Below are 26,235 nucleotides of genomic sequence, written 5' to 3'. Positions count from 1 at the left end.
TAAGAGGGCCCCGCATCCAGTGAGAATCCCTTCCCTGGCTAGAGGCGCCTTTTTAATTTTTACTCACCTGGCAGCACTCTGGGTCTTCAGCAGCACTTCAGCAGCGGGTCCTTCACTTGCTCTGGGTCTTCGGTTGCATTTCGGCAGCGGGTCCTTCAGTGCCACTGAAGACCTGGAGTGAATGAAGGACCCACCGCCGAAGTGCCGCCAAAGACTCAGAGCACCGCTTGGTGAGTACAAGCCCCACGTGTGTTTTTACATTTTTTTTTAAGTCATCCCTGCCGGGGCCCCGCCAAAACTGTTCGAATTGGGCCCTGCACTTCCTAAAGCCGGCCCTGACGTTACCATCCTAGGTGGCAAGTTACAAAGGAGATCCTTGCTCCAGTGCTGAGCAATGCGGTGCAGATCTCTGTGCCTGTGAGAGCCCCAGTGGGGCAAGGATCTGTTCCCATGGAGCTGAGAGCAGGATTTGGGACCAACGAGTGAAAAACAGAACAGGCCAATTTTCACCCCTGCTGTAACTCCATGGAGTCTGGGCTCTCCACAGCAGCCAGTGTGAGCAATGCCGGAGGTTTCCATGGAGGCAAAGTGGGTGAGGAATCTTTCCCTCGGTCTGTGGAATGTGAACAGAGCTGATCCACTATTGCTATTACAACCTATGGGACCTAGGCTGCGATAAAACCAAAAGCCCTGCCTGGCGCCTTCAAACAGTGTCACAACACCCAGGAGAGGATTCTGCACTGCACAGAAGGAGTACACCCCTCACACAAAGTCTGCAAATGGTGCCTTCACCTGGGCAGCAGAACCCCAGGCTGGTCCTACTGCAGCCCTGGAGGCTGGAGCAGGTTTCTGTCTAATATACCACTGTCTGTCACTGGTGACATCTCCATTGCCTCCCCAGTTGCAGCAAACCAACCCCCCTTCCTACTTAATTTCTATGCGCTTGAGTCTATTCTCCGACTGCAAACCCAGCTCAAAAGGCTGATCAGTCAGAATGAAATATGCCTTGAAAGAGACAAGCCAAGGGGTAATGTAAACACTGAACCCAGTTCACCAGGTAACGGATTTGACTAATGCATCCACCTCAGAGGGCAGGGGCGGCTCTAGATATTTCGCCACCCCAAGAGCAGCGGCATACCGTGGGGGGCACTCTGCCAGTCTCCGGTCCCGCGACTCCGGTGGACCTCCTGCAGGCGTGCCGCCGAAGGCTGCCTGCCTGCCTGCCGCCTTCCCAGCGACCGGCAGAGTGCCCCCTGCGGCATGCTGCCCCAAGCACGCGCTTGGCGTGCTGGGGCCTGGAGCCACCCCTGTCAGAGGGGGACTAGAAAGACAGACCTCTGAGCGAGGGTGGAGGGACAGTGTGACAGAGGGGGAGAGAGAGGCCAGCATATCACTAATTGTTTTCCACGTTCTTTGACTCTTCCCAAAGGCTCAGCCTTGATGCTGGGTGATCACCTCAGACGCTAAATATCTATTTCTGTCTCCATTCCTTTTTTTTTTTTTTAAATAGACACGGTTGTTGTACGGCCTATCATATTTTTGTGTTCTGCTGCTGCAAAGCCAATGCAAGTTCACAGGCAGCCCCTGACTTCCAGAGCTCTGCTGGCAGCATTGATGCTAACAAAATATAAAGTAAACAAAACAAGGCCATGGTTGTCTCTTTCTTAGTGACAAAAGAGGCAGTGTAACCTAGTGGTTAGAGCCAGAGGACTGGGAATCAGGAGAGCTGGGTTCTTTTTCCAGCTCTGCCACTGACTATCTCTGTGACTTTGGTCAAGTCACTTCACTGTTAGATGCCTCAGTTTCCCCTTCTGAAAACTAGTAAGTTGTATGTGTCGAGGTTAATACCTCCTTGTTTACACTGCTGTGAAAGACTTCCCAGCAATACATAGTATGAGAGAAAAAGGATCAGAGGAAACTCTGATTCACCAAGTGAAAATGAAACCAAATCTGAATTTCACTGCATAGTGCAGCCAGTAAGGTAACACTGGTCTACAATTTTTGAGAAGTCATCTGCTTCAGAGATAAAATATGATATTTATTATGTATTTTGATGTGCTGAATTCAAATATGACAATTAAAACAACTGATTGGCTACTGTTTCTAAGATATTTAAGTTTTTACATTTTATGTCTATGTATATTGCGTAGATAGTAGAGTTTTAATCATAAATTGTAAACCTAGATCTTTTCATGTGTTTATGGTTGCTTTACATGATAATATTTCATCTGTCCTGTTTATGTAACACTTTAAAAATCAGCAAAAGGGTTATATAAATAAAATTTAGTATGAAACAAAAGGCAAAAAACTATTATGTACATAGTTTAGTCCTATTCAGTGTCTACTCGGAGCTTCTTGGCTTGTCTCTTGTATTCATTAAATGGAGCATCTCTTGTCACTGTCCAGCAATAGTCTGCAAGCATTGATGGGCTCCATTTGCCCTGACAGCCTGCCAGGAGATTCCACTGCTGTAATCTGGAGCCCAACAGCTCTGCCTTACTCTTGGGTAGTTCCAAATCCCTGACAAGGTCATTCAGTTCTCCTTGTGTTAGGAGGTGTGGTTCAGAGGAGGAGGATGGGAGAACATGTGGGTCCTGTGACATTGATGGTTCAGGACCAGAAGTTTCATCCTCTTCCTCTTCCTCATCTGACTCAAGTGAGAATGATTCTGGTGCATCAGGAACCGGCAGTCCTTCTCCGTGGGGTACTGGGCGTATAGCTGATGGAATGTTTGGATAATGCACAGTCCACTTTTTCTTCTTTGACACACCTTTCTCAACTGGAGGCACCATGCAGAAGTAACAATTGCTGGTATGATCTGTTGGCTCTCTCCAAATCATTGGCACTGCAAAAGGCATAGATTTCCTTTTCCTGTTCAACCGCTGGAGAAGATTTGTTGCACAAGTGTTGCAGCATATGTGTGGGGCCCACCTCTTGTCCTGGTCTCCAATTTTGCAGCCAAAAGAAAGTTGATAGGCTTTCTTAACCATAGTGGTTATACTGTGCTTTTGTGATACAAAAGTCACTTCACCACAAACATAGCAGAAGTTATCTGCACTGTTCACACAAGTACGAGGCATCTCTGCTCACTTTGGCTAAACAGAAATGTGTCCCTTTGCAAAATCAAACACTGACAAATAAGAGAGCACGACACTATATGATTTCTAGAGCTGATATAGGGCAATTTGTTCAGCAGAGTAATGTAAGCTTTGTTATGATTGCATCATCCATGACTTCTAGGAATAACATGATGCAATTCATATCATGTATGATGCAATACCAGCTTCAGATTGCATCATTCATTGTTTTGCCTAAAAAGCAAGTGCTGTCCAAACCCAGCCATAGATTTCTTCATAGATCCAGTCAAAGATGTATTTTAGTAATTTCTGGTTTAAATTGAGATCCCTTTTCTTTATAACTCACTTATCCTCTGCCATTCCCAAGTCAAGGGTCGTATATACTGACCCAATAGCATATCTTGAAAACTAGAGCCAATCAACAATTTTAAGCATCATTTTCGTTCTCAGTGACCCAGAATTAGTAAAGTTGGACTACATTTATTTCAGAAGCATTTTGGCTATAGAGCAGTGTAATTAAAGCTCAAGCTGGCGAACCAGAGCATTGGCTCTCACTGTTCTTCCCAGTGATAGGCCAGAACCTCCCAAACAATCCCGCACTATCAGGCTTTTCAGTGGGACCCAGAGCGCGTGCCCCAAAGAGCACTGGTTGGCCTGCAGTCTAGCCAGGAGTAAGCGAACACTGCTATTATCCAACAGCCTGGCGGGTCTCACTGCAAAGGTCTGCATTACCAAACTGACCAGCACAACTAGCAGGAAGTGGTATTCTTGTAGAAAATCTCAGAGAGTCAACGGACATTGAGAAGGACCACTCCTCTCTCACCCTTAGACATGAGACCTAAAGAGATGAAGCACAGGGCCGCTGCTGCATGAAGCATGCAGCGGATTTAGGTCTCCTGGGTCCTCAAGCTAGCACAGGGATGGGCAAACTACTGCCCGCAGGCCACGTCCGACCCGCCAGAGCTTTTAATCCAGCCCTCGAACTCCATTGTCCTGCTTCGACGCTCCGGCTGGGGAGCAGGGTTGAGGGCTGGCCCCGCTCCGCCTGCCTGGTGCACATCAGACCAGCAGTAGATTTCCTCTAATGAGCCAGGCAGGAGCGGTGGCTCCTGGTCTGTGTTAGTGCTTGGCTGTTTGCTAGGTTGCAGGGAGCCACACCGGGGCTCTGGCTGGAGCATGATTGGATTCCTAATGGAAAGATGACTTCAGAGTCTGGATTGGTTTCAGGAGCAACTCAGTGAGCGGGCTGGTGCTAGCAGCTGTGTGAATGTAGCAGTGTGGAACTCCCTACTCCTCACCCCCTGCCTCCAGGCTCTTTTGATCTCTTTCAGAGCTGGGGCTGCCTTGAAGGAAGATGGAAAATAATTTGTTCTCCAAAAAGCCCCGGAGATGGATGCTTTTGTGTTTATGTGCCAGGCGGAATCCAGGGCTCTGAGAGTTCAGAGGGGGGATGTGCATTCTCTGGGCTAGAAAGAGCGGGACTCCTCGGAAAAGGAGCCATGCACATTCTCACCCATTGGCAAAGGGCAGAGTCTAGAGGCAGCTCACCTTGGAAGGAAGGAAGGCAGGAGGAATATAATATAATGGATCAAGGGTAGGTGAGCATTTCCCTGGACTCAGAGGATTCCACACAGCTCAAGATTTTGTTCGTGTCTTGCCCTCTCGTGGCTGGCCTACAAACAACAGGCAAATCCATGCACAGCTGGGCTACCTACTGAACACGGACGGAGTCACATCAGGAGTCAGAGATTGGGGATATTTTGAGCTAATGGGTGGGAGTTTTGTTTCCCATGCTGCATGCCTGTGGCTGCTTTAGCTGATGACAGTTGTCTCAGTACGGGAGCAGAGACCGATTCCAGCTTTGCCTAGGCCTCCCATTCCTGCCCTGCCCTTCCACTTGTGGGAATAGCCACCTGTGCAGACATCCCCATACAACCACAGAGATTCACTGATGCTAGCTGGCAAACTGAGGATTTTAACTCACTGGACCGTTAAGAACCTTACTCTGTGGAACCAGAACTACGAGGCACAATCACTCGACCCAGGGCACAGGCTACCTAAATTCTTTAATGAATTCTATCATGTCACCTGTTATTGTGTTCAGTGTCAGTGCTTACAATCAGTTTGGTACAATCACAGGGCAATGATGATTTCAGAGCCTGTCAGATTTAAATAGAAGATTCCCAAAAAGCTTGTGTCATGGGCACCTGCCAGTTTCCAGCTGTAAAAACCAAACCAGACAGGCATGCACAAAAGCAGGTCTGAAACTGGTCAGTTTCCCCGAGGGGAATAGGAAGATATGACTTTTTGCACCTGTCTATTTTCCAGAAATGGTCATTGCCATTATTTGTTTAATTTAGTAAATGAATGGGGTGGGAGAGACAGGGCTATCTGAATGGGGTGGGAGAGACAGGGCTACCTGAATGGCTCATGGGCATAGGGCTGGGTTATAGAGCATTTTACCACTAGATCACTGGCTTGATTCCAACTGAGACAACTGGAGCCTCCCCATCCTGGGGGGGAACGGGGACCAGCTATAGGAGAGGACATGTGACCTCCCCACATGACTCCTCCCTAGCCTGGGGCCCCTGCGTTCTCCCCATCCCCTCCCCATCCCACATTACTGGGGGGAGGGGGTGATCTGTCCTCCCGCTGTGCCGGCTCCCCCTGTCCTCCCCCTGTTCAGCTGCTCTTCCTGGCAGCCAAGCCCCAGAGCCATACTGGATGCTGCACAATGCAGCACAGCAGCTGCCTGGGTGAGTGCCTGGCTGTGGCGACAGTGGGCTGCCTTCCACCCAGGCTCAGCTTCCGGGACAGCGGCTGAGCGAGTCGGAGCCCCCCTGCCCTCCCCAGCATGCTCAGAGCCGGCTCCTGTCCCCAGAAGCTGAGCCTATTCTTTATGAAATATTTGCCCAGCTCGAATGATATTGGATATATCCATGGACACCTCTTGTAGCATGTCACAGGTCTCACTGCTGATTCCCATGGCCGTCTGGAACCTCCCAGCAACAGCAAGGGTAGAACTCAAATCTTCCCACTCCAGTATAAGCCTCTATTGCAATATTCTGAGCAGTCACCAGATGGCACTGTTACAGATACTCATCTATGTAGATCTTGGAGAGACGGTGGAAGTTAAGTTAGTTGTGGTGCAGGTCATTTTTAGAAGATGAGCCTACACCAGTCTGGTCAGTGCTTAAGTCTCTTTGAATAGAACTGTTCTTTGATGGTGAGCTACTGACAACAGGCTATGCCTGTGCAAGCCAACAAAAACTATTCCATATCAAAGCAATGCACCTACCCATTGAGATCAAGGAGTATCGCTCTTAGTGGTCACCCGTCGTGTAGGATCTATGCCACTCTACTGATCAGTTCTACTATGGTACCCATATCCACTGGTCTTTTCATTGCAATGCTGCTATATTCCCTCCTGTAGGGGTCTACAGTGTGTGAACAGGCTCTTCTTGCTGCTAAGCCCAGCCCCTTGCACTAAGGCATAACGTTTCCTGGCCACAGGAACATTAGCTTACATTACCAAATGCCAGATGAGGTTGTATATCAATCACACGCCCATATACATATTATATATAGAGATATATAATTTGTAAGAAGAGTATGTTTGTGCAAAGAAGCTGCAAGCTGCAAATCTGCCTAAACACATAGGGGACAGCCCAGTGCAGGAACTGTGCATGTGGCTGTCAGTCCTGATTGAAATCACTTCAATAATTCATGGCTCATTACCTTGTCACATGGCAGTTCAAAGACTAATTCTCTAATCCCTTTCCCCTTTCTTTCCTTTGGTGTGGTTTCTTAGTTTTAATCAGTGAGAAGAAACAAAGTGGAGAAAACTCATCAGGGTCTGCCCTTGGGAGCAAAGCCCTAGGGGTGAAATTAAGATCTTAACTCTTTGAATCTTGCCATGTTCCTTCACTGCCCGATGAGTGAATGAAGGTATAAATGCAATGAACTGTCTATTATGCACTGCCCTCTGTTGGATGGCATGGGAACTGCTCAATTGCATGTCCTAGGCACCATACTGCAAATAGTGAAGGGAGATTTCTATTTTTATTTAGCTCCAAGATGACCATTGTGGGCAGCACAATAAGATCTGCAAGTGGCTACGGAGTTTTTAAATATATATGTCCACATCCAACTTTATCCTGAGGGAAGTGGCTTATCCTTAGGCTGCTTCAAGGATTGTCCGAGTTCACGGGTGTTCCCTGGGGCTGCTGAAGGAGGTCAACTGATCCTATAGCTACTGGGAAGCGAGCCCAAACAAGACTCTTGAGAGGAGTCAGTCCCACTGCTGTGCCTTAGCTCTCTACACAACGTTAAGAATACATATGTAGCGTATAGGAATTGGGTGGTATTCCTTTAAATAGTGTAACTTTACCACCCTCATGACCAAGATGGAGTCTGCTCTGTAGGCAGCTGCAGCCAAGAAAAGGCACATACAGGAACACAGCAGGGAAACTCCCTTCCACCCCAGGGACACCTGTTCCAATCCCCCTGGAGTAAACACCACCCCCCCACACACCTGGGAATAGTACAATGAATATAGGAAAGGGAAATATTGATGTACAGAGGGATGAATGGAGAAAAAACAACAGAGGGGAAGAGGGTAGTAAAACAGGGTTACATACAACACGAGGCCCCACAGGCCCTGTGGTAGCACAATATGACAGGGCAGACACCGAGCAATGCATCTACACTCAGAGGTCAGGAGTCCTGGGCAGAGTTCCAGTCCGGCAGTGAGTCTTGGGTGCTCCTGATCGTCTTCAGAGCCAGTGAATGTTCCCCAACAAACCCTTCTGGTGCCTTCTTCTGCCACTCTTTGCAAAGCCACACAGAATGACCATCCCCCCACATAGCTAGCTACAGCCTCCCTCCTTATTCCCAATGCAGAGTCACAAGCCCCAGTACTCATGTCCCCAGAGACTGCTGGGCAGCCGTGATACTGGGTCCAGCTCCTGTTTGCCCTCCTCGGGCGATTCCTCCTTGGCACAGTGCTCCTTCCGGCTCCTGTCCCAGGGCATCCCCGGTCAGCTGCTCTATCCCTCCCAGGCTTCGGGTAGGTTCTTGGCTGTGTGAGGGCCTGCTGGCTGTAGCCCTCTTCTCTGGAGCTGGACACCCACACCCTGTCCTCTCCCTCACCCCATGTCTCTGGGGAAACCAGCCCTTCCTTTGCCTCAGGGCAAGGTTTTAAAGGGGCCATTCCTATATCAGGTATGCTGGTGTGCTCAACTTCCCGCAGAATAACGGTGACATTAATTAGAAGTGACTGGAAAATGCCAATTATTTTTAGGAGAAATTTTTTTGGGGGGGCAGGAATTTCAAAATGTTTGCTTTTTGAGGTAAACAACAAAACTGTAGGTTTTGAAAGTCACTTTTTGGAAAACTTCAGTTTTTGGTTTCTAGTTTTTCAAGAAAAAAAACAACAACCCTGGAAAATGACCAAAATTAACATTTTCATTGTGGTCAGAAAGCCATTTCTCATGGAAATATTTTCATCTCCACATTTTGTCAACCAGCTGTAGCCATAGTCCAGCTGCTAGGATATCCTGCTCCCTCTAAGCCCTGCTGGTTAGCAACACACTGCATCATAGGAAGACCATGTGCAAACAAACACCTGTTGGCAAATATCAGCATGAGCTTACAGGAAACAAGCAGATAACTCGCCTGGCTGGAGAGAGGCATTAAGACTTCACACACTTCTAGATTTGCTAGACTTCTAGATTTGCTAAAATGTTATAGACACTATTTCAGCTGGCCTCAGCCACAGCATCCAATTCTGTGCTTACAAAATTGCACACACAAACGTTTTCACCCACAACATTCACATGCAACTGTTTTGCACACATCGAGAAGTGTGTGGTCCTGTGCATCAGGGGGGTGGTGCATAAAATTGGCTGGTGCAGTCAGAGGTTGTGGCTGCAAATGTGGCCCTATTGATTTATGATAATCAATTCAGATAGTAGAAACTCTTTCATGTCTAAAACAGTACTTATTCCATTGGAAATGTCCTTCTGCCTTGGAGCAGGATTTCCAAGGCTGTGTGAGAGAGACAGTATGAGAATGTGTGTGTGAGGATTAAAGAGATCATAGCGTTAGGCTAACATTGAAAAAGTTATTCACAAATAACGATTCACATTTAAGTCCATCCATTCCAGGGTAACAGAAACTCCAACAAATAATTCCAAGACCTTGTGTCAAGTCACCGACCTCTGACTGTGAGCCCAGGATCGTCACACCCTTCTCTCTTGGTCCTCAGTTGTCCTTATCCCGGACGTCAGGGGATTTCATGCCACCTGGCCAGTGGCAAGCAGGGAACCCAGGCCCACTTTCTAATCTGGGCTCCGTATAGGGACTCTGGATCAAGCCTGCTCTGTCTGTCACTATTGCTGCTACCCTGGACTCCTCCCTACCATTAGCTTTTCCTCTGGCCTTTCCCCCCAGCCCCTTCCTCGGCTCTTCAGAACAATCAGCGCCTCCCAGGGCTTCTCCCCAGCGGTCTGGTTCCTGCCCTTGGGTCAGGGTCAGCCACTGCTCCACTCCTGTGTTTTCCAGGGATCTCCGCTACCCTGCTCCCTAAAGAGTGACTGCAGAGTTCTTTGCTATCCGCCTGAAGCACCTCACACTCCCATCCCAACACCCCTTAGGCTTTATCCTCACTGCCTCTTGGACTTCACTGCTTCCTGCTTCCTCCTGCCTCAGGACCATCCATCTCTGGCCCTGGGCTTCACTGCCCCCACCGCCCAGGCTCCCTCCCCCCTCAGGGCCCTCCAGTTATAGCTCCAGACTGTAAACTCCCAGCTGCCTTTCTCCTGAGTTTCCTTCTTGGCCTTCTCATGCTTCCCAGCGCTCCTGCTTTTATGAGGACCCAGCTTGGCTTGATCACCAGTTAGATCTACCACTCCTGCAGCTGCCCCTCCGGTTGGGCTCAGGCTCCTATTAACCTATTGCGAACCAGCGTGGGGTTTACACATCACGCAACCTTTACCCAGTGGCAAAGACTCCAGATTTAAAAGCACCTCTGTGTCTTGGCTTTAGGGTTAAAGCTAATGTTACAATTATGGGCACAGAGCTTCAATTTTTAAAATGAATCATTTCATGTTAGAATTTGGTGCAGCCCCGGTCACCTCTCAAAGCAGCTTTCAGTGTTGGAATGACTGGAATCTTTTATGTTAGTGGTGGAAAGCCAAAAAGTGAAACTGACCCTAAACAGAAAGGGAAACTGATGAGTCTAGTTCCACTGAGCAGAAGTGCAAAAAAGTAAACAAACAATGTAAAGAGCTAATCGGTTTTAGAAAATTCTTTCCATTGTAATATTCTAAGGACTTAGAAGTAGTAATGCAGACAAAGAGACTGATTTTTTTAACCTGACACTGCCCCTTTAAACGTAGACATGTAATTTTGCCAGAACAAGTGTCCATCGATAGCATGTGGCTTAGCCCAGGTCAGGGACTGAACACAGGAACTGCCCCAGGTCCATTTATTCCAGTCAGGGGCGGCTCTAGACATTTTGCTGCCCCAAGCACGGTGGCATGCCGCGGGGGGTGCTCTGCCGGTCGCCGGCGGCAGGCGGCTCCGGTGGAACTCCCGCAGGCGTTCCTGCGGAGGGTCCGCTGGTCCCACAGTCCGCTGAACCCATGGCTTTGGGGGACCTCCCACAAGTGTGCCTGCGGGAGGTCCACCGAAGCCGCGGGACCAACACACCCTCCACAGGCACGCCTGTGGGAGGTCCACTAGAGCTGCGGGACCAGCAGGGCCTCCGCAGGCACGCCTGTGGGAGGTCCACCGGAGCCGCTTGCCGCCCTCCTGGTGGCCAGCATAGCGCCCCCTATGGCATGCCGCCCCAAGCACGCGCTTGGCGTGCTGGGGCCTGGAGCCGCCCCTGATTCCAGTGTCTTGTCTCTGACTTCAGCCAGCAGCCGATACTTCAGAGGGAGCTGGAAGACCCCCGACAGTAGTAGATGTGGGGTCATCTGCCCACTACATAGATCTCTACTGTCCCTGAAATGAACACCCCTTCACTGGGAGTATTGCTGCACTGACCCCCTGCATAGGCCCTCCTGGCTCAACCCTTCTGTTCTTCCCATCCAAAGCCCTGTGAACAGGCCTCAGACAATCCCAGGCTTCTTTGTAGTGTAACGTGAGGGGAAAGGAATCCAGCCGTTTCGCTTCCCCCCCTCCGCCCCTTTTTGGCTATTGCTGCTGACCAGGCTGCCAGCTTTTGACGCACTCCAAACATATATTTAGTCAGCAGCAATTTGTCTTGCATTGTGTCATGTGGGTTCCAAACACAGGGATCACTTATCCCACGAGGCGTCCGGCAGTCTCTGGGTAAACCTGTAATTTCAGAGGCTTGACTCAGCTGCCGCCAGAGGTTGAGAGCTCCTCAGGTGCTGGGGTGGGAGTGTGGACCACGGCCACTGAAGAGAAGAGCAGCTCAGAGAGAGGATCCCAAGTCACAGGGCCTGCCTTTGTGCGGCCCTGACAGGTTCTGCATGCACACCAGATACGGGGTGAGAATCAACCTTCGTCTCATTCCTGGAGGGAATTCAAAGGCTTCTGGTGCAAGGCAAAGACAACTTCCCGGGCAGCCCTCCAAAACAAATGTACCAACCACTCTGCTCTGCACAGCAAAATGGAACACCCTGTGTCTGGGAATGGAGCAGGAGGGTGGGGGGCGGGAATCATGGATTGGGATTGTTACAGTGCACTGGCAAATAGAAATAATCCAGATTAGGAATAAGGGGAGTGTGTGGGGGGGAATCAGTCTATTTTAATGCCCTAATTTACAGGGATGACTCAGATTCTAAGGGGCTGAAGGTGCACAGCCACCAGTAAAGTCACTAAGCCAGATTCTCCTATGTGATCCAGACCCTTTGGGCTACTCAGCTGGTGACTGATTCTGGCTGTAACTGGCCATCTGAAAATTACCCCAGCAGGGGGGGGGGACACTTTTATCTGGCTCCTGTGCCAGCCATGTCCCCAGCCTGAGCCCAGGGCATATACCAATGGGGCAGAGCAGATAGACAGTTCCGAGAAACCATGCGCCAATGCGGAAGCTAGAGCAGTTCCTAGGCTGCTTTAAGTCCTGGTCTACACACAGCATTTCTTCTATGTCAGTTAGGTTGGTGATTTTATTAGGAGATAGTTAAATCAGTGCAGATCCTAGTGTGGATGCAGTTAAACTGGTATAAAGGTGTTTTTACCTGTGCCTGTTACAGAAATAGCCAAGCAGCCCTAGCTGGAGGTCAGCTGAGTAACAAGGCTGGGTGATGTGCTCTACTGGTTCCCAGTGGTACTTTCAGAAAAACCTTCAGGATCAGAAGGGGAAGCATGTGCAAAAATCTCCTGGCTGGTGGGCTCTTCTGAGGAGGGAGCAGAAATGCCCAGCTAGCCCCTATGCCCAGGGATGAAAGGAGAGAGGTGAGGGCAAGTGAGGATGGGAAAACTGGCTTAGGAGCTCTGAAATACCCTTCTCCAGCACTGGCCCTTTTCTAGAACTGAACTGGGACAGAACTGGCTGTGATGTTCAGACACAGGTTTCTTCTCTGCTGGTTTCTAGCTGGGACACAAGGTGGAAAACAGCCAGGTATCCTGAGAAAGGCTTTTCTGGACGAATTCACAGTCAAGTCAAGGAACCGTGGGAGGATCTCTTCTCTGGTCCTGCAGCCCCAGGTGGCTCTCGGCCAGTAACAAGGAGGTTTCAGGAGCGCAAGCCTTTGGCATTCATACCCAGCCTGGATCCACCCACCTTTGCCAAAGCCATTTGGGGTGGGCCAGTGGCACTGAAAAACATAGATTCTTTGGGAAAGAAAAGGAGGAATCCCAGGGGCAGGGAACAGAACTCCCTCACAGAGCAGGCTGCAACAGAGGGGGCAGGCATGTGCCAGGCATGCCGGGGCGATAGATGTGTTGGGCTTCACCTGCAGGAACAGGGCAACAGGCTGGAATTTAATAATAGCTTCCCTCACTAAGTATCAATCACCTCTTGGAGAGCGGGGCGATTTGGAAACTGTTTAGTCAGGCCTGACTCTCCAGGAATCAAAGCAGGAGCTGCAAATGGATTAGGATCAAATGGGTGGAGGGAGCAGCTCACCTCCTCCCGATGGCCTCCTGCCCCTCGCATTCCTAAGGCCTTCGCTGCAGCACACTGCATCAGTTGGCAAGAGAAAACGGGACAAATGACCAGTTCTGTCAAAAAAGTGCGGTGTGGAGGAACGTGTATGGGGGTGAGCAGCGATGCCAGCCCCAGCCTCATAGGGAGTGGGGGGAGAGGACAGGCAGGACTCAGGCCAGCCCCACACGGTGTCCCTAAGCAGGAAGCGCAGCTAAAAGCAGATGGGAGCTGCCCCTGCATGGGAAAGCCATGCTCTCCATCCTTTCCCTGGCCTCCTCCTAGGCCAGCGTGGGGAGTTCCTCGATCCCCTTCCCTGACTATTCTTGGCCCAAGGCAGAGACTCTAGGACAAACATGAACATGGTTCCCTCCATCAGCGGCAGGATGGGACCAGCTCCTAACCGTGTCTCGTCACCCGCTTGAGTGGGCGATTAAGGTCCTGCTTCGGCTGAAGTCAGTGGGAGTTGAAAGGAGAAGCAGGATCTGCCCCGAAGAGAAAGGAACATTTCATTTCAATACTGGAAACAGGTCAGTTTCTCTGTCTAAGCAGGTTCCCCAAGAAAAAAGCAGCTCCCTCAGCAGTCCTGGGGGAGAAAAATTTCTGAGGAGACATCGCCCTCTTGTGTCCTGCATTGGGATTTGCAACAAATTCTTTACATGCAAAAATATTTTTTTTAAGCAGTCTTCTTAGCTAAGGTTACCCAGACAGTTGCTGTTTGATCCACATGATTTCCCATGGACTAGGGGGGAAGTGTCTGAAAACTTGAATCCCTTCTCTGCAAGCACGAAAAGAGAAGAGAAACACCTGGGGAGAATGGAGGCGATGCCGGAGAAAGTCCAGGGATGCTTCTTTGTCCCGATTATTGAAACTATTAACGTGACTGCCCTCTGATGGGCAAATACAGAATGTTACCAGCAGCTAAACCTCAATATTACTGAATGTAGAGACTATAAATACTAGAAAGTAAGATCCTAGAATGTCTGCCTGCTGGAGATATTTACATTTATGCGCTTATGCTCACGCACACACGGTTATTTGCCATGTTGTACAATGAACATAGCAATGGCCATTACTGGAGCAGACCCATGGTCCATCTAGCCCAGTATCTTGTCTCTGACAGTGGCCAATATCTGTTGGTTCATGTTACCATACTCCATTTCTGCAAGTTTTTTAAAGACTTCGCTTATAAAAGGTTTGAATCCAGACTGAACCAGTTTTTAATTATATGACCACACAATGACAAGTGACTTGATCTCATGCCTAGGAAAAAAAGGAGGACTTCAATGAAAACTAGCTGTTGCACATTCTTTTTCTTGCCTGCATTTGTGCATGTCTGGGTTCCAAAATGCCTGGAAGCAAGAAAGACTCGGAATCTTTCAAATCAAAATAGCCTGTGCAATTTCCAGCCACTAGCCTAGATTCTGCAGCTGGATCTGCTAGCATGGATCCCCATATCCTTTCAGAGCCCCAGAGGAAGCTACTGCAGGACTGGAGTACAGGGTTCCAGGATCAAAGAGGCTTTTGAACATTCCCAACACTGCCACTACATAGCATCAGCCTGTTTAATGCAGCAATCGCTTTTACTCTTCTTTGTGTCGGATACAGCTCCACTTTCTCGAGAGATGGCTCGAAGCTGCACAGCTCAGAACCTGATCCAGTCTCCCCCAAAGTTCAGAGCTGGGTTTTTGCTTCAGCTCGTTGTAAAGATGGGTCCCGGCAGCACAATTTGCAGGATCCAGATGCCAATTCAATTCCCCAGATGTCAGGAGGTTGGTTAGAAGAGAGTTCTAGCTCTCAGGTACATTGAATACCTGACCCTGTAAATTGTGGTGTCTCCCCTCCACCTCAACGTATACTGTAAATGTGAGTATGGAGGAGCAGCAGCAGGGAATGGACAGGAGAGGGAATGCCTGGATTTTTCTGGTACTAGGTAGAGATGAAGGAAGTTTATTCCCATTGACACCCACTTTCCACTGGTGGGAGAGGTAGCACAAGATTCAGGAAGAATCAGGCCCATCATCATCCACCACAACTCACCCAGCCTCTATGTCCCCACAGCCCACCAAAAGTTACACTTAACATTAGCAAATCCTCTCAAATGCAAGCACCTCTCGTGGTTCTCATGTAAATCAGTTCAGTTCTCTGTCTTGCTCTAGGTGTGATCCAGGCCCATGAGTTTGAGCATGAGGTTAATCTGCCATCCTGCTCCCAGTTCAGTCATGAGCTGTTGTCACTGAGTGCATCATTGGGTTTCCTTTCCTCCTTGCTCCTTGGGGCAGTGCTATGCCAAAGAGGGGAATCTCTCTGCTACCTGAAGACGCCTAAGGTAGAGCTTTCCTGATCTGCTTTGGGAAGCCATTTCCCACAGCATGGCCAAGTCTCTGCCTCTTGCTTCCTTGAGTGTATGTTTGTGTTCCTGTGGCCACAGAATGCCCAAGGATCATCACAGCGATGGGCGTTGCTGAAGAAGAAACTGTCTCTGAGACAGCATGGCCTGGCTGGGCAAAGAGCTACCCAGGGTTGAAGATGAGGTATCTAGTTGGCAATATCAGCAAGAGCTTGTTATAACAGCTCCCCGGGTTGTTGAGGTTATTGCTCCTTGGGTTGGAAGGCAAAGTCACATCTAACTCACAGAATTAGGAAGATCACAGAGATCTATTGCTTTCCTCGCTCTCTGAGCAAGAGACCAGCAGTGGTTCTGGGGTAGGGTTGGGGTAGATCTTGTATTGAAATATAGGGTGAGGGATATGACCCATCAGACTGGGGAGCCTTGAAAAGATGGAATATTTAACTAGGTCCAAAGACAAGGACCCTGTGGGATTTCTCCTGAATCCTCTGAGTGAAACCCAGGCAGTCCATCTCTTTCAGAAAGCTACATGCTGGCCCATCAGAACAGACATTCACATGCATGTAGTCTTTGAGGAGAATAACCTGAGGGCAGTTTAGAGAACCTGGCCATAATCCCTCTAGTTGCCTTGAGGTGTGTTTGCCTGCAGAACCATCCCTTTCATCTTGCCCCCAGGAATGACCAGATCTTTGACTAAAGTCTTCTCTAACAGCTGACAACCTTATGCATAGGAAGAAGAATGAACATATCACAGTTATACAACACCACTTCTTCTGCATGGTGGCACTGGGCCATTGTGAGAACCACTGGAGCCAGCCTTGTCATCTGTGGCCTGCAGCATCACTCAAAAATGTGTGCCTGTTCTGGGTGATCCTTCATGATAAAATCTTGGAGAACGTTGGCATTATCACTACAGACCCCAGCAAAATCCCAAGCAGGAGCAATCCAAATGAGCCATTTCAGCCTGGTGCCTGGAATATTTAACATTAGCCTTGGAGATAAGACAAAGGAGATTTAATGAAAGCTTATTCAATCATCTCCTGTAGAGAAAGTCATCCTAACAGAGATCTCCAAAACTGTTCCTTTGCCCACCCAATTCACCCCCATGAAGACCTCTTCCTTCTACCCACACTGTTCAAGAAGTGGCAAAAATAAACACAAAAATGTGCACTGAAATCAGCAGAGCCAGATTAGGCTCTTAGAGAACTTCCATTCCCCTGACAGACACAGGCTCATTGACTAAACTACTTTCACTCCACTTTCCCTTTGTCTCTCCTTCCATTCTCACCCACACCCCAAATAACCACTTAAAAGCCACCCACCACACGCACAGACTAGCTCACAGAGGCAACAAGCAGCTTTCAGCCCAGTGCCGAAGGAAGGTTCTCCAGTGAGCCAGCCATTTAGATTTAATCAGATCGCTAATGTGCATTAAATAGTATTTGAGAATTTCAGATGTATTTCATATGGGGGGATTTGCATATCTACCACTGAGTTTTTAATCCTCAATAAATAGATGTAGAATAATCATTATTAAATGAACATACAAGGGCTAGCTGATTAAATCCCAATTATAAAGGCAAGTCTTACCGAATCTATTTATTGCAACCCTACTCTTTCAGTATTACCTCATTATGCCATATTTGATTATGTGCGGGGAACATATTTATTGCAGATTTTGTGGTTCTGTAATTGATGTATATCTATGGCCCGGCTGCTAAGCCTTAACAAATGTTCTTACTAGTTAATTATTTAATTACCATAAATAACAGTCTCCTCCGATCTCAGCGAGAAGTGCATGGGAGCCCTTTCGTGGAGATGAAGCTTTATCGCTGTTGCCACGATGCCCCCAGCGCTGCTGCCAACAAACTGCTGGGATTGGCCAATGCTACGAAAGTGTCACTGTCACATGCTGTTTTTTTTTAATAGCCTCAATGGATCATTTTGATTTTAACTCTCTGCAGCTTATCGCACACGCTTGGAAAAACAGGCAAAAAATTTCAGGACAAATCATTTGTTCTCAGTAGAGTTATTTTTCCCCCTTACCCCCAGCATGAAATTTGGCTCTTGATTGCCACAGGCTTTGGCCATCTTCCCATCAGGAGAGGCCCAGGGGCACAGCAGCAGGGATGCTTCACATCAGGGATTGAAGTGTGTGTATGAAGCTTGGCCAGCCTCTGCCTCCATCACATTATGTTTGTTCCAGGCTAGTCCCAGGGATCAGCTCCTCACTTTCTGGAGACACTAAATGTTGCTCCAAGTTACAACCCACAAACATAACCACCTTCGTAAATACAAGAAATGGAGAGAAAAGAGCTAGAGAACCTAGGTTTATACACACGCATGCATCCATGCACCCCAATGGGCATGTACAGGGTACAGTACACATATGCATGTACACACATTTTGGAGCACATCTTTGCAGTTTCATTCGCGATTGCTGAGTCTCAGCTTGGGACTGCTTCATCCTCATGACTATCTGCTGCAGGTGGACCTGCCTGCACCTCTCGTAGCTTAGCTTGACACACTGCTTTGCTCTTTGCTTGCGGCTTAATGCAAACGTTGTACTTGCAGTTTCTGTATCTTTGAGCAAAAACATTCACCCTGCTACAACCACCCCATGTTATAAAACATGTGGCTGGCTTCACCTTGTGTCTGTTAAAGGCCCCATCTCTGTTTCGTCCGAGTGCACTAACATTTGTTAATGCACCAAACAGAACAATGGAGGAGAATCACAGAAGATTACAACATAAGCAGGTAAAGTTAAACAAGTTCTTCCAGGAGTGAATGAAATAACTGAGATTGTCTCAGAGCAACACGCACTGCGAATCTACTTGCCATTACCAGCTTCCCCCAATATGACTGATTCTTGACAAGACAGCAACTTAATTATGCATCTGTTTCCCATCAAAGAATTCCTGTAGGGCAGTTCATGAGCAAAGAATTTAGAATCTGGGTTTTAAACATCCTCCTCGTTCAGCCCTGATGTAAGCAAGTGCTACTCCATCGACTTCAGCAGAGCTGCACCCATACACACCAGGTATGATTTTAATTGCAAACATTTCTCTTGTCTTTTTTTTTTTTAAATTAGATTTCCTTTATTGTGGAGTCTTCTCCCCATATGGTACCATCTGAACCTCTACTATGTAGGAGTGCAAGTACCCATAATGCCAAACTTTCAGTACCTTGTTCTGTCTGTGACTTAGTGGCCAAGCACTATAGCTGACTTAACTTCCGCTGCTGCACCACGTACCTATGTCTCCTAATACAGTGCCATAGAAAGAACATTGGCATGATCTCTGCAGCATTGGTGGAATCTGAACCTAGATCCAGATCTAAATTTTGTAGCTGGTCTAGAGTGTGACAGATTTCCAGAGGTACTGAGCACCCACAACTCCTGTTAAAGAAAATGGGAGTTGAGGCTGCTAAGCACTCTCTGAAGATAAGGTTTTATATCTATGATGGATCAAACCAAAACCTTGGATCCAAATAGCCCTGGACTTTGGTGGTTTGAAACTTGGCTCCAGCTTGGCTCAGCATTATTTCTAATTGTTTTGTTGCTGCAGTGCATCAGAGAGCCTTGCTGTAGGGAGAATCCTCCTTTGATATTATACAGTAGGGCTTTAAAGGAACAGGAATGGCCTGTTAACCATGCAGGCCTGCTGGGGTAAGGCAAAAGCTGAGTGAATTGAATACAGCTGTGTCCGTTATCAGTCAATGGATGATGATCAAATTGCAGGGATTTCTTTGGAGCAGGCTCATCTGTTTTCGGTTGTGGGCCTCCTTTAACGGGAGGAAGACTCCGAATTAAAGGTCTTTCATTAAGACTAATCTTCAAAAGAATCCTAATCAAGTACAATTTCTAAATGAAGGAAATTACAGAGGGATCTGTCCCCACCCCACCCCCTGGTATCCAAATCCTGTCAGCAGTGTGAACATCTCTTCGTTTCACTGAGAGGCTTCCATGCCTGAATAATGCAAAACATTCAGATGAAAACCTTCCTTTGATGAATACCTGATGAGAGTGGGAGAGAGACTGAAGCTGGGATGTGTGTGTGCATGAGCAGGAAGCCCCTATGGCTTAGACACTGAAGGAGTACAACGGCCAGCCTGCATGGTCCACACATATCCAGGGAGCACATTGCTCTCCCCAGTGCTTGCTAGGTAAATGTAATCAGTGGCTCCACCAGGATGTCTGACCACCAAGCAAGACACACCCATCAGAGTTGGCATGGACACTGGAAGAAGTGATGCTTTGTCAGTAGATGTAAGTTTATATTAAGGCCATCTATTGGAATCAGACTACCCCCGGTGCTTCAGTGAGCTTCCTGAGATAGCTGCAAGTCAATTGGCCCCCACACAACCTCCTTCTCTGCATGTGGGGATGAAGATCTCCCCTTGATGCTTCCAGGGACCCCTCCTCTGCCCTGTACCTCACCATTTATGTCTTACAAAGCCCAGGATCCTCAGAAACAATTGAGTGGCCCCCATCTGTCTTCAGTCTTCTTCTCTCCATTCCTTATTGAAGCTGTCCTTTGAGCATTATTCTTTCATCAGCCTCATCCATCTTATAGTGTCCACACTAGTCCATTGCCACTTTCAATTGTTCACAGTCCTCCAGATGCCTTTTCCCTTGGCATACTGACTTACCAGCAGCACAATCGCTTAAGGGGATGCACCATTGTGAGAGTCAGCAATGTTGCGCTCAGATTCCTGGAGTGCCCTGTGATGGTGATAAGAAGTTGTCTCAGGCTGAACAAGGAATAAGATTTATAAAAACCCTTCACCCCAGTTACAGCATTAAACAATTCGGTGTAGTCTGGGGCTTTCCTGTCAAGTTATCGCTGGAATATTCCATTGTCACAACTGCCATTAAAATCTTTTTAACCTGGTGATGGGGTATCCACCCCACCTAGGACTGAAAGGGGTTAAGATTGCCAGGCAGGCCTGTTAACTCCACAGGCTGCACCCAGAGAAGGAGCCAGGGAGCAGGGAATTAACTGGACACACACTCAGCTGGACAGGAACAGGAGGGGTCCATATAATGCCCAGGAGCTGGAAGAAAGGAGTCTCTAGTATTCCCTGGGAGAAGGGAGGTGTATCTGGGGCTGGAGGCAAATAACCTATAGTTAATCCCTGGGAGGAGAGAGTGTGATTTGGCAAACCCAGTGAAAGGGGAGAGCCAGAGAGGTAGGCAAGGTTCAAGGGAAGGATCAGTGAGATATGGGGTAGGTCAAATCTTGGCTGCCAATGAGAGGGCTCTGGAGCCTGGACCTGGAGTAGCAGGTGGGCCCTGGTCCCCCTACAAGCTGCTGATGAACTGGCACCAGTGAGGCAGCGAGCAGGCAGACTGCCTGAACCCATTTGCCAAGGGGGACTTTGCTACCCCGGAAGTGGGGAACATGTATGGTGACCGGCTGGAGTGATGAGTCATGAAGAGGAGGCTGCAGTTCTTGGAGCGAGAGGGGACCACAGGGCAAGAGGGTGACAGGAAAGACACTGCTAGAGGAGGATGCAATGTCTGGCCAGAGCTAATCCCCAGAGTGACCAGAGGAGGCGCCACTAACAGTGAGTGGACCCCAGGACAAACTTCTTACTAAAGATGCAGGAAAAAGAAGAGAAAATACTTAAAAGCATTTGAAAGTCAAAGCATTACACAAGGTTTTCATTTTAACCATCTTTCTTATTTCCTTCATCTGCGTCAAGTGTCTTCCACAGGGAAAAAAACCCTGCTCGCCTGTCATTTCAGAGGGTGTTAGGCATGGTTTTAACTGGGCATTTGGGAGTTAAAAAGACAAAGTGAGTTGTGATGAGCCCACGCTGGTGTTTTGTTGTGGTGGTGGTTAGTGAAGTCTGATCCTGGAAGACAAACACACTTGTAAGGGGAGAGGAAAGGACAGTGAAGAAGAGAAAATGCAGCTTGTGTCTCTGGTGCTGACTTTCTTCAGCTGCAGGGCTGCAAGTGAAACACAGGCCCAGCATGGGCCAGGGCACTGCAGTGAGATGCAGTTCTGGGTTCTATTCCTGGCTCCCTCACTACTTGCATTGTGCCCTGGGACACGTCACTCCACCTTCTCTGTGCCTCTGTTTCCCCTCCCACCATTTGCCAGTCCTGTCTATTTAGCCTGTAAGCTCTTTGGGTGGGGCTGCCTCTCACCCTGTATCTGTACAGCACCTAGCACAAGGGGGCTCCGATCTCAGTCGGCACTGCTGGGCAATACTCCCATCCTACTCATTTTGATCATTCCAGAAATAATTCCCAGTGCTGCTGTGCCAATCATCCTTCCTGATAATCAGGCAAGCCAGCGACCACGCTGCCTCTGCAGCAATTTGCATGCTCATCCAGCAGCCTCGACGGCCTCACGTACTCATTCAGGCATGCCCGGTGCTGGCACCCAGTGCTCCAGCCTTGTTAGACAAAGGTCTCGGCAGGCTCACGTTCCTCCAGAGGCAGAGAGAGATTTTCACCATGCCCTGGCCGGGTGGGTGTGGGGGAGTTGCCCAAGGAAGTGCCCCAGCGACTGAACACCGCAACCCAGAGCTGCCTCTGGTGCCGCACACACCAGTCCCATGTGTCTCCAGACGTGCTTCCCAGAGTCCTCGAGGAGGCTGTGCAGTGCAGGGCACCGATCCCTGCCAGAAGTGCCAGCGGCACAAATACCAAGGCAGTGCATCCAGGAGCAATAGCTGGGTGCTACGGTGAAGGGCTGCTGCTTTGCACCCACCCACCCCCAGCCTCGGAGGCTGTCGTGGCAGCAAAAAAATACACTAGTGGCCACATGCGGCCATGGTGGCCACATTGAGAAATGCTGAGCTAGAGGGAGGACCAGGCAAAGACACAGACCATGTCTGGCTGGGCTAAGCAAATGAAGGCAAATGGCAAAAGATGCACATCTGGGCTTTTTCTTCCCATAGGAAACGCCCTATTGTGTCTGTGACCAGACATGTCTTGTCTGCTGGAGTATGGATCAGTGCCCTGTATTCTAACTGTGCACAGGAGCCTGTTGAAGAATTCATGGCATTCTGGCTTTTATCTTCCCTGGAGGCTTTCGCTCCAGTTTGACATTGCTTCACCGATCAGAATTAGATGTGTACATGCTGGCAGTCCTCCAACATGGCCCAGAAGCAGAAGAGACCTGGCCTAGATTAATTCCCTTATGCAGTTCTGGTGACTCCAGTGGAATTTCCCCAGGGAATGAATTGGGCCCAGTTGGGATCAAAGGGGCTTTTCTCTGCAGTATTTATGGTGCGGCTCTGGGGCTAACAGGCAAAACGTAGTTCTCAAATAGGAAACCAAACGGCCTGCTTGTGATACAGATTGATTGGCCCTTCTCACTGTGCTCCCAAGTTCTGCCTCTCCCCTGAGGGAGCAGGTTTTATTGTGCTCCCTGATTTACCTCTGAGCGCCTAATGAGGTCTTTAGCTGCACTTCATTACCTGGATCTTTACACCTGCAACAAAACTGAGTGGGGAGTTAAGTCCTTGCCTGCCAGGGCCTCTGCACCTGGACACAATGTAATAGTACATGAGAGATTTGTACTGTGTGCGCACACAAGTAACTTACAGAGAAGAGCTGACTTGAACCCCACCGAGGGCTTCTTCAAAGCTGATAATTTATAGCTTCTAGAGGTCCCCGTTGTTCGGGGTCTGGTCCATACCTACATCTAGTTCAGGCTGACCAGCTGTCATAAACTGATAGCTAAGGGTTAATGACTCTTTCACCTGGAAAGAAGTAACCTGAAACACCTGACCAGAGGACCAATCAGGAAACAAGACTTTTTCAAATCTGGAAGGAGGGAAGTTTGTGTGTGAGTCCTTTATTCTTGGTCTTGTGCCTGTCTCTCTCTCGGCTATGGGAGGATTTCAGTCTCTTGCTTTCTAATCTTCTGTTTCCCAGTTGTAAGTACAAAAAAGATAAGATAGTGATTTATATGTTTTTTTATTTTGTATTTACATGTGTGTAGTTGCTGGAAGGTGTTAAATTGTATTCTTTGAATAAGGCTGTTTATTCATATTTCTTTTAAGCAATTGACCCTGTATTTGTCACCTTAATACAGAGAGACCATTTTTATGTATTTTTCTTTCTTTTTACATAAAGCTTTCTTTTAAGACCTGTTGGAGTTTTTCTTAAGTGGGGAACTCCACGGAATTAAGTCTGTGCTCACCAGGGAATTGGTGGAAGGAAGAAGTCAAGGGGAAATCTGTGTGTGTTAGATTTACTAGCCTGACTTTGCATTCCCTCTGGGTGAAGAGGGAAGTACTTCTGTTTCCAGGACTGGAAATAGGGAGGGTGGAATTCCTCTGTTTAGATTCACGGAGCTTGCTTCTGTGTATCTCTCCAGGAACACCTGGAGGGGGGAAGGGAAATGGTTTATTCCCCTTTGTTGTGAGACTCAAGGAATTTGGGTCTTGGGATCCCCAGGGAAGGTTTTTGGGGGGGACCAGAGTGCCCCAAAACACTCTAATTTTTTGGGTGGTGGCAGCTTTACCAGGTCCAAGCTGGTAACTAAGCTTGGAGGTTTTCATGCTAACCCCCATATTTTGGACGCTAAGGTCCAAATCTGGGAATAGGTTATGACACCAGCCTTTCAGGGCTTTTCTGTAAGACACTCTGCCTGAGGAATCAGAGGTGCAGGTACCAGTCACACCATGCCTGTGCAGCACATGAAGCAGGTCTGATGAGCGCAAATGAACTGACAGACTTTTGATACCACCAGAGAATTGACACTCAATTCAGTAGGACTGGCACCATCCCTGGCCAAAAGAAGTCCAGGTGTGGGAGACAGCCAGCTCAGATGTGGCAGGGCAGGGCCGTGGAGAAAATACTTGTTCAGCTCTTGACTGTGCTACGTACCCAGGAACAATTGCCATCTCAGACCATATCATCAGCCCATGTCATCCTGGGCCTTCACCCAGAAGTGACGGGTCCCTGATGGGCATGCCCACTCTCCTGCATTGCTCCTAGAGACCTAGACCTATTGTGCCATATTGCACATAACTGTTCTTCCTGTGTCTGCTCCCATCAGATAGTCAGTGTCACTGTCTGGGGGCAGGGATCTCCTCTTACATCAGAGAAAAACATGAAGATTTTGTATAACAGGTTTGTGGGCCCTTAGGTCATAAGGGAGCAAAATATTCACTGTCTGAATGCTAATAACGCCATTTTTATCATCCCTCGCCTTCATGATCACTCAAGTGTACCTCACGCAAAAACCCCTTGTGTCCAGTCTATTTAGTTGGCAGCTTTCATTTTAACATTACAGTCTCTGGGGTTCCTTCTCTGCAGCCTTGTCAGCGTTGGGGTAGGAGCTGAAGATTTCATGCACAAGACTTACAATCGCTGCCAAGATGAGACAGCTACCATGTCTGAGCTGCAAGAAACTTGATGCTAGCACGCTTTGTAGAAGTTGGTGAAAGCATCATAGACCAAAGCTCTTCTGTAAATATCAGAAGTCTCTGAAGCCTTGGTTGGAGTTCACACCAACACTCCACAGGATGGTTATGAGTTGGCAGGGTAAGTCCAACCCTTAGAAAATAACAATCGATGTCAGCGTTTCTCGGCAAAGAGGTGCTGCACTCAAAGATGCCGTTTCAGCAGACACTTGTTTAACATGGCACCCTCTGCACAGAGCTCATCAGCCTGAGAGGCAATAACAGAATATGTGTATGCAAAGTACAGAAGCGCCCAACTTGTGTGTGGAGTATGGGAGTGGAGTGCTTTGCTGTTCACCCTGATGTCTGTTGTAGGTTTGCTTAGGACTTATAATAATACCTCTCTCTTAGACAGCACTTTATATAAGTAGATCTCAAAACATTCATATTCTTTTAAGGTATTTCTTCCCCCTGCCAGGTAGGACACTGCTATTGGCCCCATTTTACAGATGGGAACTGAGGTGCAGTGGAGCCAAGTGACATGCCCAAGGTCACCCAGGAAGTCTGTGACAGAGCAGGGAATTGAACCCAGGGCTCCCAAGTCAGCTTCCTAACTCCTGGAATATCCTTTCTGTACAGCACCGGCTGTAAAAATACCACTAAATGAGCAGAAGCCATTAAGCTGCAGTCCTCTCAAGCCCAAAGAGGTCAGCTCTCCTCCCACCCCTTTTCTACATCCCACTTCCCCGTACTTAGTGACAGCACCACAACAGGACCAGTAAACATTCATTTTTGCCAGTGGTGAGGCAGCAATGCCTGGAGCAATGAAAACAAAGCTGAGGCTCAAAGAGCGTGAGCGCTAATCCTGGCCCTACCCGACTTGCTGTCACTTCCCCGACCTGGGCCTCTGTGAAATGGGGATAAAGATACTACCTGCCTCCCAAGTGTGTTGTGAGAATGGATTATGAAGTGCTCTGAGCAGGCCGCATGCTATATAAAGGCCCAGTATTGCTATTACTGCTTGTATCACAATAACACCCAGTCAGGATCAGGGCCGCAGCATGCTTGGTTACTTACAAACATACAGTGGGATCCTTCATCCTTTCAGGATGAACAGCAGTATATAGATGTCAGATTTCTGTCTTTACCACAAAAAGAAGAGGAGTACTTGTGGCACCTTGGAGACTAACAAATTTATTTGAGCATAAGCTTTCGTGGGCTACAGCCCACTTCATCGGATGCATAGAATGGAAAATACAGTAGGAAGATAGATATATATATACACAGAGAACATGAAACAATGGGTGTTACCA

This window comes from Gopherus flavomarginatus, chromosome 12 (assembly GCF_025201925.1).
Source record: "Gopherus flavomarginatus isolate rGopFla2 chromosome 12, rGopFla2.mat.asm, whole genome shotgun sequence".
Lineage (NCBI taxonomy): Eukaryota > Metazoa > Chordata > Testudines > Testudinidae > Gopherus > Gopherus flavomarginatus.
Note: the sequence above shows the minus strand (reverse complement) of the source record.